We start from the raw sequence: 11285 nt of genomic DNA on the forward strand, positions 1-11285 counted from the left end.
TAACATTGGTTGATGTTACGATGTTCTATGTCTTTCTTTAACCAGGATTTAATATTCTCATGTCCTGTTACTGAAACACAGTAGTAAAGAGCCTGCTTTGGCCCTGGCAGGGTGGCTTGGTTGGAGTGCTGTCCCTTACACCAAAAGGCTGCAGGTTCGATCCCTAGTCAGGGCACACACTTAGGTTTTGGGTTCCTTATCCTCAGGTGAGGATTAAAAGAAAAAGAACCTAGGTGGGTTTTTTTTTTTAAATTGATTTGAGAAAGACAGACAGACGTCAGTTTGTTGTTTTACTTAGTTATGCACTGTGGTTGATTGTTCTGCGTGCTCTGACCAGGACTGGACGCAGAACCGTGGCGTATGAGGACAGTGCTCTAACCATCTGAGCCACCCAGCCAGGGTTGTTCTGCTATTCTATATGGGGATGATAGGTAGGAAGCTGTAAGCTAATTCAAATGTGTTCTGCTTACTGTCAGAATTGTGGGTAAATCAGCCCTGGCTGGTGTGGCTCAGTGGACTGAGGGCAGGCCTGTGGGTTCCCAGTTGGGGCACATGCCTGGGTTGTAGGTCAGGTCTCCAGATGGAGCCGTGTGAGAGGCAACGGATCAATGTTTCCTTCTCTTTCTCCCTCCCCTCTCTCTCTAAAAATAATTTTTTTAAGATTTTATTTTATTTTTATTTTTAGAGAGGGAAGGGGGGGAGAGAGAGAGAGAGAGAGAGAGACATCAATGTGTGGTTGCTGGGGGTCATGGCCTGCAACCCAGGCATGTGCCCTGACTGGGAATTGAACCTGCGACACTTTGGTTCGCAGCCCTCGCTCAATCCACTGAGCTACGCCAGCAAGGGCTTAAAAATAATTTTTAAAGATATTGTTTTAAAAAGAATTGTGGGTAAATCAGATCTCAGTTTTTAAAGATTCCCTTCCATTGGAAATTTCAGCTATACAAAATGTGAATTTACTCTAAAACGTAGATTACATACCATCTGTGCATTCCTAAATGGATAAAATGCAATGTAGGCCATATGACCTGGGAACTAGGATTATACATGACAAAGGATGTGGTTTTTTAAATTAAATGCTGAGGGAACTGTCACATATAATTGATTTAAAAAATGTATCAAATGCTGTGCCTCACATCGACTAGAATGTGATGCTTTCACATTGGACAAGACGGGAATTAAAATTGGAAAAAATAAGTTTGAGAATAAATGAGTTTCAAAACTGTTGCTAATTAAATTAATGAAATTAAGTCATTGAATGGAAACAGTTGCAAAAAAATAGAGACCTATTGTCATTTAAACTGAGAAGGGAGAGAGCAGTGTTCTTTTGAGGAATTTGGAAAGTCAGTCTGAAATTACATGTGAATAGGCCTGTATGACCCATTTCTTGGAATTCCTCTGCCGAAGTGTTCATTTTAGGTTTAGGTAAACGTTGTCAAGTTGCTCTCAGCCTGGTTGCCCCATCACCCCTTCTACCCGACAGAATGGAACACCTGCTTCCTTAAAGGTTAATGACACTCATTCTTTTTTTAATAAAATGATTCTTCTTATTAGTAATAAGATTTGGTTATTTTACTAATCTGTGGAAAAATGGTATCTAGTTTTGTTTGTAATTTTTGAGTGAGGTTGAGCAACTTTTTTTTTAAAGATAAGGGCTTTTTTAAGATTTTATTTATTTATTTTTAGAGAGGGAAGGGGGGGAGAGAGAGAGAGAGAGAGAGAGAGAGAGAGAGAGAGAGAGAGAGAAACATCAATGTGCGGTTGCTTGGGTCCATGGCCTGCAACCTAGGCATGTGCCCTGACTGGGAATTGAACCTGCAATGCCTGGTTCACAGCCCACACTCAATCCACTGAGCTACGCCAGCCAGGGCAGGTTGAGAAATTTTTCATTTTTTATTTCATGAAACACTTGTTTACATCCTTCGCCATTCTTTTCTCAGATTTGTCTTTGTAGTTATGCTTTTATAGGAGTTGATTGTATATTTAGGAAATTAATTCTTCATGTGTAAAAAGTGTTGTGGATTTTTTTCTATGTATTAATTTGTTATTTTTGTGCTACAGTAAGTTTTAGTCTGTTATGAAGTCTGATTTATCTGTTTTCTTCTTTTGTTCAGGACTTTCCTATTTCTCATCAGGCTTAAAAGGTCTTATTTACTCTTAGATGCTAAAGACATTCATGTTTTTCTTCTAGTAATTCATTATAATACTTAAATTTTTGCTTCATCTTTAATGCATTTTAGAGTAAAAAATGATGTACAAATTCCATTTTCCCACAAATAATTAGCCAGTTGTTGCAACAATTCTGAGTCATCTTTTTTCCCCATTGACTTGAAATGCCATTTTAATAATATATTACTTTTATAGTAGATGTGCATTTGGGTATGTTTTTAAGCTCTATATTCTTTCACTGGTATTTTTCTTTTTTAAAAGATTTTATTTATTTTTTTTTAGAGAGAGGAAAGGAGGGACAAAGAGAGGGAAAGAAACATCAATGTGTGCTTGCTTCTCAAGTGCTCCCTACTGGGGACCTGGCCTGCAATCCAGGCATGTGTCCTGACTGGGAATCGAACCTGCAACCCTTTGGTTTGCAGGCTGGCACTCAATTGACTGAGCCACACCAGCCAGGGCATTTCACTGGTATTTCTATGTCTATGCCATTATCAAGCTGTTTTAATTAACTGCAGATGTATAATATAATTGAGTCCCTGGTAGGACAGGTCTCATTGTTATGCCATTTCAGGTTTTCCTAACTAGTCTCACATATTTATTATTGTTTGCATTTTGAGTAATTTTGTGACATTCTTTACCATCCTCCAAAAGAGTTGGCATTCTGATTGAAATTGTATTGAGTCTATAGATGAATTTGGGGAGAATTGACATCTTTATAATTTTGAATCTCTTCATTCAGTAATGCAGCTGTTCTTTTGTATTTCATTTTCAAATTTCCTTCAGGTAGATCTGGGACATTTCTTGGCATTTATTTCTAGCATGTCATCTGTCAGTGCTACTGTGAATGAAATGTTTACCTTCATTAAGTTTTCTGATTGTTGGTAGGGAACACACTAATTTTAATTACTGTAACTGGTGCCTTATGTAATTATCTTATGGATTTTCATAGTCCCCTGGTTGTTTCTTTGGAGTTTTCAGGTATATAATCACATCACCTGCAAATAAAGATCATTTTGCCTGTTTTCGGTTTGTATACATTTTATGTAGTTCTCTTAATATTCTGTATTAAATTGAACCTCAAAAATACATTAAATCATACAGGCAGGTTAATAATAATAATATTTAAATATATAAAGAATAATAATACAATAATTAATTCATAAATAATAAAAGGATAAACTATGTTTCACATACTCATGACTGTAAGCCTGCTTTAGCACACCCCTGTATTTTTTGCTTCATGTTAATATCAAGGAATTAAAAATTATACAAGAAGTGTATCTAGTAGGAATGTTTTTCCTGTTTTTTCCTTGAAGTGTGAAAACCCAGAAGGAGGAAACCCAGTGAGGTGAGGCCAGCACCTGAAAGTCCTTTTTTCCTAAGTCTCCTGCCATTTCACCACTGGCTAAGGAGTTGCATTGTCAACAAATGCATAGGGTGAGGGAGGCAAAAATTGGACTGGAGTGTTCAAAGAAAGGGTGCCCCCGGGAAAAGCCCGTCTAGCCTTGGGGTGGAATGCTGAACGTTTATCTGCACCCTGCGAACAAAGAAAGATACAGGCCATGAAGCCCTCAGTGGAGTAAGGGGTCAGAGATTGCTAGTGTCTCTTGCGGTCTGCCAGAAGCAGAATCTTTTACTGAGGCTGTTAAAATTCTCTTAGGCTCAAATAGTCTCTGTGGTCTTTATGGACAATGTTCAGCACTCAAATAAAAATAATGAGATCTAACAGGAAAATAGACTATTTGACTAAAACACAAGAGAAACACAGCAGAAACAGACTTCATGAAAAACCCAGATAAAAGGGTTGTCACTTTAATATGTTCACAGGAATAAATGACAAAAAAAGTTCTCTGTTTCTCAGAGACCTGGAAAATAAAACAAAAACACCACCAAAAAACAAACAAACAAACAAACAAACAACCCAAACCAAAAACAAATTCAAAGAGCCCTGGCTGGTTCCTAGCTCCGTGGGTTCAGGACCAAAGGGTCACAGGTTCAATTCCCAGTCAGGGCACATGGCTGGGTTGCGGGCCAGGTCCCCAGTAAGGGGCCTGTAAGAGGCAATCACACATTGATATCTCCCTCTCTTTGTCCTTTCCTTCTCCTCTCTCTAAAAATAATTAAATACAACATTTTTTTTAAAACCCAAACAAAAAACAAGATAGTGACAGGGAGAACCTGGAGCTATAAGATCCAACGACTGAAACTGAGACAGGTTTCAGAATACACCAGCCCCAGCTGAAGAAAGCGTTGCCATAGTGACCTGGAAGGTAGGTTAGAAGAACATATCCAGCGAGAAACAGACAAACTTTCAAAAGGGCATGAAAGACATACCGGCTACATTTAAAAGCTATGCTATACATGTAATGAGAACCTCAGAGGCAAAGAATGTATTTTCATCTTTTTTTTTTTGCCCTGGTTTTTGAGAAAGGTCTTCAACTTGAACTTCTAATCGTCTATCGAGTTTTTACACCTGTTTTCATAGTTCTCATCTCCAAGAGCTGTTACTGTGTCCGCCGGCCCCTTTTCACGGAGCATCCTCCGTCTCTCAGAGGACACTGAGAATGCAGACGCTCCCTCACCTGGGACAAGGGTTGTGTCCCAACAAATCCATCGTAAGCCGTGAATGCCTTGAGTCGAAGACGCATTTAAAACACCTAGTCCACCCGACGTCATAGCCCAGCCTGGCTTAAACGTTCTCAGAGCACCCGCATTAGCCTGCAGTTGGGCAGAATCGTCCGACAGAACGCCTATTTTATAAGAAAATGTCGAATATCTTGTCATTCATTCTGCGTCTTGCTTTCACACCCTCGTAAAGTCAAAAAAACCCCGTCCGTGGGACCCTCGAAGGTGAGGGACCATCACTATGTAGCTTCGCTGCCACGCCACGTTCAAGTGCTTTTCTCGCCCAGCTTTGCTCCTCCTGGGCGCACGTGCCCGCTGTTTCCTCCCTTCCGCCCGGAACCACTCAGGCGTCCACTCGTGTTCGCGCGCTGCGGAGCCGGACCTGGCCTGCAGCTCCGGGCTCGGGCTGAGTCCCGCGGACTCGGGGCGTCGGCGCGCGTGGTGTCGGGAGCCCGCTGTCAGCGCTTCTCCCGTCACCGTCCCTGTCCGCTGGTTCGCCCGAGAACACAGCTACTAATTTTTGAGAGAGCGGGAGGAGGGAGAGAGGGACTTGGGGATCCGGTGTGCCTTCCACGCGCGCGCACAACCAGGGATGCAGTCACCGCCCGGGTGAGTGCCCGCGCGCGTGGACCGTCCCAGACCCCAGTGGGGAGGACGAGGCACGGCCGCGGAAGGCAGGGATAAAACCGCGCCCCTGATCGCGCTGCGTCCTCGGTGGTGCCTCCTGGCCCTGGGCCCAGGGAAGTGCCGTTGCACCCTCGTCGAAGCGCAAAGTCCCCGCTGCCTCCATGGCGGGGCGCGGGCAGTGAGGGCCTCGCGGAGCAGGAGGTGGGGTCCGCCCGCTGCGTCAAGAGCGGTTCCCAAGTCTGCTGGAAGGACCCCCGTTGCAGGCGGAGCGGGGACGCAAATGCGGATGAATGGTTACAAGGACGAGCCATTGGTATTCAGGACGGTATGGCAGCCCCGAAGAAGCTCACTGAGAACCGAGGAGTGGGGGAGTTTCCAGAGGGTGAGGGAAGTGGGGGGCGCGCAGAGGAGGAACGCGGGGCCCGACCTGCTGGGCGTGTTCGGACCCGCTGTGCAGAGAGGACCGCGGGGCGGATTGTGCGGGCCGCGCCCATCTGGGACACACGCTCTGATCGCCTCTCCGACTTCGCTCGCGCCTCGTTACTTGGCAGCCCTCTCCTTTTCTGCCCTCGCCGGCCCAGGAGGTTCGGCCCAGGCGGTTCGACTGCGGACGGCGCCTCGCCCGCGCCCGCGCCCTGCTCCTGGACGTTCCCTGCGTCCCCACCTGGTCCCCTTCCCCCGCTTCCCCGGCAGTGCAGGCGCCTGGCGGTCCTTGGCAGGCTTACCAGATAAAATAGAGTGCGCAGTTAAATTTGAATCTCGTTCTAAATAATTCTTGTATAAGTATGTCCCAAATGTCGCAGTTCTTTGGACACATTTAAGCACCCCAACTACTAACTAGTGCTGAAACAATAGAACCCACCCCGCTCCAGGCCAGCTGCCCGCGGCGAGTTTTCTCGGGCCCCACGGGCGGTCTGGGGTCGACCCGCGGCGGAAGACGCACTCCGGCCGGGCGCAGCCTGCGACCGGCTTTGTCGCGAACGAGACCGGGTTGACCCCGTCCACCTGGTTCCCCCGTCTCTGTCCCACTTCCTCCAACGTCAGGCGAGCAGGGGCTGCTTCGTGGTCCGCACAACCTCTCGCCTTAGACTCCGTCGCGGCGCCGCGCCCAGGACGCGCCCGGAGGCCGTGCGGGGGTCCAGCTCTGCACGTAGCACCAGGCGGGGCAGCTCCTGCTGCGGGTCAAGGTCTCGGGTCCACGCGGGTTACTGCTGCTCGATGTCCCTCTGGCCGCCGGTCCAGGGGCGCCTTTGACCCGGCGACTCTGCGCCCTGTTTGCGACTCAGGACCTTTTTCGAGACGGCCCCTCTCCGGAGTCTGGGGTCTCCCGAAGGTGGCCTGGGGGAGAGCGGGCAGGACCGACACCCTCTCTCACTTCTCCAGCCCGGGGTTTCTCTTTCCCGCTCCGGTCACCTGGCCCGTGTCCTTCTTGCCTCGGGCTCCACTCATCTGGAAGCCCAAGAGGGAAGCATTTAAAGATTTTATCTAGTAGAGGGAGAGGAAAGAAGGAAGGAAGGGAGGCAGAGAAACGTGTGTGCGAGCAACAGAGATAGGCTGCCTCCTGCACACCCCCAACTAGGGGGCTGGCCCGCAGCCCAGGCCAGTGCCCTGACCAGGAATCGAACCTGCAACTCAGCGGCACCAGCCAGGGCTCCTGGGGCAATCGGTTTGCCTTCCCCCCTGCTGATGACTTCCCCCAAGACAGGGAGCGTGGAGCTTAAGCATTTCTTTGAGCTGTGAAGAAAGGTACAGAAAAATAGAAATATAACAAAATCATCGATACTATTCATCCACCCACACATGGTTGATGTACCGGGCCTCGCCATCATGATGATTTTAAATAAAAGTGGGAAAGAGAGGAAGGGGGTGGTGGGTGGGTCCCGGGATGGGTAATAATAAAATTCATCTCAGCTCACAGCCCTGGCCTCGAGGCAGGACCCTCAGGGACCCTCATCCAGGGCATCCTGCCCCCAGCAGGGTCCTGGGGCAGCTTATGTGATCTCCCCACCGGGACCAGCTGTTCCACGCCAAGGTCCACCCTCTGCAGCTCCGGTCTTTGCTTGGGTCCTGCAACTTCAGCCATTGGCCCTCTGGCCTGAGTTTTTTTTTTTTTTTTTTTTTTTTTTTTTAAGGAAATAAGAATTGGATTTTATAGTCTTGTCAGCCTGTGATCCTTTCCCAAAAAGCACTTGTGAAACAGAAACAAAAACAGGTTAACAATGCACTGCATTTTGTCCCTGCACTCCCAGCGGCTCCCCCTCCTCACGGATGGGGGAGGACAACCCCAATGGTCTCCACTTCCCTGTGGGCTGAGCGTCAGAAGCGCAGGTGTTTGTGAAGCGCTTACAGAGGAGCCTGGCCCTCGGAGAGTGCCCCAGAGCGTCAGTCCAGCAGCACGAGTGTGTCACGAGTTTTTCTTCTGCGAGGGACCCAGGCCACTCACAGGGAGGCCCCAGACCACCCCACCCCCAGCGCTCCCGCTGCTGCCCCCCCCCACGGGAAACTCCTCAGTCCCGAGGCTGGTGCGGCTGACGCTCAGGCCACCGGTTCAAGTGAGCGTCAATGTTTTGAGCCAAACAGGACCTTCCATTTGAAGTCACGACCTTTGCACTTCCCGGGGGTCATTTTCTTCTGCAAAGCTGAGGATAGTGTGAGTCAGCAATGGCCCACTGGATTCCTCAAAACATTCTCCCGGCTCCTGGTGCGGTGCTCGGCCGGCCCAGGAGGCCCGGCCTGCAGCCACGCAAAGGTGCCGGCGGGGATCTCTCGGTCACGGTCAAGGGCAGCCCAGCAAGGCTCGGCAGGTGCCCAGATGTGTGAGAACAGACAACCGGCAATGACATTTGTGTCATTATCTGCTTGTGTCCTGTTTCTGCACTTGAGCCGCATGCTCCCCGTGGATTATGGCACTTGAACTTCCCCACAGCTGATGAAACAGGTGCTCCTGTTATCCTTCCTCACTTAATGGACAGGAAACTGAGGCCTCGCACTGCTCCTCTCCTCAGCGGCCAACCTGGTGTGGGCCTGGTTTTCTAACCCAGAACCTGCACTCTGCTCCTGGTTCTGGGCTCTGGTCTGGTCACCGCCGAGGGGCAGAGGGGCAGAGGCAGAGGGCAAAGCCAGGGTGCTGCCTGGCTGCTGGGCCCCAGAGCACAGCTCTTATCCCTACAGCCTGCGGCACACCAGGGCCCTGCTTGGCCCCGCCCCTAGCTGTCCCTTTCTAGCCCCTCCCCCAACCTGTCCTCCCTTCCCTGAGGCCCAGGAAACAGCAGGGGGATGTGCTGCTCCTCCTCCTCCTGGGAGGAGTTGTTTTCCCACCTTCTGGCAAGTGTCGCCCTCTCCCCCACCCTTGGGTCACCGTGGCTTCTGCCCATGGTTGGCTCTGGCAGGGACAGCTCCACGGTAGCAAGTCCAAGGTTGGCACCTGCTCTCTTGAATTTCCAGCTGCCTGCATTTGAGTGAGTTAAACCCACAGTCGGTGAGATCAGCCATGCCACAGAGACCTTAGCGCACGATCCTCAGGACTCTCTCGAAGATTAAATGGAATGATTCGTGTAGAGGGTTTAGAACCGTGCCTGGCACACGGTAGGGGCTTAGACACTAGCTGCTATGATAACTGAGTGTGTTCAGCAGTGGGGCAGGCCGCGGTGCCCAGAATGCCCACCCACCCGAGGCCCAGAGGAGCCCCGGGCACTGACAGGCCCAGTGCAAACCCTCCCTGCTCCCACAAAGCAGGCAGGAACAGAACGAGCCGTGGGTGAGCACACAGGTGTGTTTCCACGTGCGTGTGGGACAGTCGGCAGGGGCACCCTGTCCAGGGCGGGTCCTGCCTTGTGCCACGAGTTGCCCGGACAGGCTCTGGCTGCCCCTGACCCTGAACTGAAATCAGTGGGTTGGAAACAATCCTCTCTTTACTCACCTCTCTCCAGCACAGCTCACGCTGACTTCAGCGTGTACTGCTGGAGGTGGCTGTGTTACAGGGTGCAGCCAAGGGGGGGGCCCCAAATAGGCATTTGAAATGGGGTCCAGAACTTAAGGTGTCCAGATTTTGGGATGTCTCCATCCCCCCCCCCCCCCCCCCCCCCCCGGCCCACCCAGGGTGTGGGTTGGGGGAAGGGACAAATGGAGCAGGGCCATTGAGAGCTGTTTAGCATAGCAATAGCCTTGCAGCTAAGCTCTGGCGTGGTCGTTTGGCATATCTATAACCTTTGACTGGTTGCATAGATATGTTAAGTAGCTGTGATCAGCTCTAAGCCAGGGGAATGGAAGTAACTTCCCCACCCAGATGTAACTGGGGGGGGGGGGCGGGTCCCCTGAGTTACAGTGCCTGGGTGGGAGCTCAAAGAGGATTGGCTCCAGGACATGGGGCCACGCCTGCCCAAACTCATGATGGCAGCCCAGTAAAGCTGGAAGGACACGAGTTCTGGCATGTGAAGCTGAGTGTGGGAGGAGTTGGAAATGAGGCTGCAGAGGAAGCTTGGCCGCGGGGATTTAAAACCCAGATTTGGCGGCCATTGAGGAGGAGAGCCCTGCACAGCCCTGAGAAGGAGAACCATGCGCAGCCCTGAGAGAGGGAGAACCACGCGGCAGCCCTGAGGGAGAGAACCACGCGCAGACCTGAGGAGGAGAGCCATGCACAGCCCTGAGAAGGAGAGCCATGCGCAGCCCTGAGAAGGAGAGACATGCGCAGCCCTGAGGAGGAGAGCCATGTGCAGCCCTGAGAAGGTGAACTGTGTGGCTGTGGAGGTGCAGAGAGGATCACGGCCATTGGAGAGAGAGCCACACAGCTTTAGCAGAGTGAAGACTCCCGCAGCTCTGAGAGAGGGAGAACCACGCAGCCTTGACAGAGTGGGGACCACCCCCCCGCAGCTTTAGAAGGGGGAACCACCACCTGGTTTTAGCAGAGATCCCGGTGACTCAGCCGAGGGTGCCGGGAACCCAGGGAGGTCTCCCAGTCGAGATGGAGTTCTAACTGGGAAGAACCAGAGGACTGCCTGAGCCATGGACTTCTATTTCCTTTCCTGAGATACGGTACTCTGGACTGGGCAAAGGGGGAAGGAAGGAAGGACTGTGTCTGTTTGTGGGTGTTTTTAGGGACTTTGGGATGTTGGTAAAGACATTAGGTCACTACTTTAAGTTGGTATAGCATTAAATAAATGTTTCCTTTCCTTTTCACAAATCTCTGGCATTGAGAGACGTCTTTCCTCGGGCGGCGGACATAACGGACCCGGGGCCTTCTTTCAATAATAGTATATCGTCCCAGGCCCCCCTTGTTGTGTTCTGTAACAGCTGAGTCTGTGTTCAGAAGTCTGGTGGCATCCATGTGACGGAAATGCGCTGTAGGGGCTGAGCTCCTGTCCACACCGGCTAGCCCGGGGTGGCAGGGGTTTTGCTAAAGGTCGTTTCCCTCCAAGGCGCAGTTTCCCCACAACCTGTTGGCTACGGCGGGGGCGGGGCAGGCCGGGGAGCTTACTGTGTCTGTCAGCCGCGCCCTCCTCAGAGGCAACCAGAACTGAAGAGAGGCGCCCTGATGCCAGAGAGGGAGCCCCGAGAAATGCACGGACACCCTCCCCAGGGGCCCGCTGCCTCCCGCCTCTGGCTCCAGCGGCGGTGTCGCACTCTAACTCAGGAATCCACGTGCAAGTTCGCCACGCGAGCGGCCAAAAAATGTCAGTGACAGGACTGGGCTTTGTTTTTCCAAAACGTTGTTTTATTTTAAAACACACACTGGCCGGACGCCACTGCCTTCAGGCCCGGGGTGGTGGAGACGTTCGCACCGCCCGCTTCAACCGCTCGTGCGCCCCGTCCCCCGAGCCCCAGCCCCGAAGTCTCGGGGAGCAGGAGAAGAAAGAAGGGCCCTTCCC

The sequence above is a fragment of the Phyllostomus discolor genome, chromosome 15, assembly GCF_004126475.2.
Source record: "Phyllostomus discolor isolate MPI-MPIP mPhyDis1 chromosome 15, mPhyDis1.pri.v3, whole genome shotgun sequence".
In the NCBI taxonomy this organism is placed as follows: domain Eukaryota; kingdom Metazoa; phylum Chordata; class Mammalia; order Chiroptera; family Phyllostomidae; genus Phyllostomus; species Phyllostomus discolor.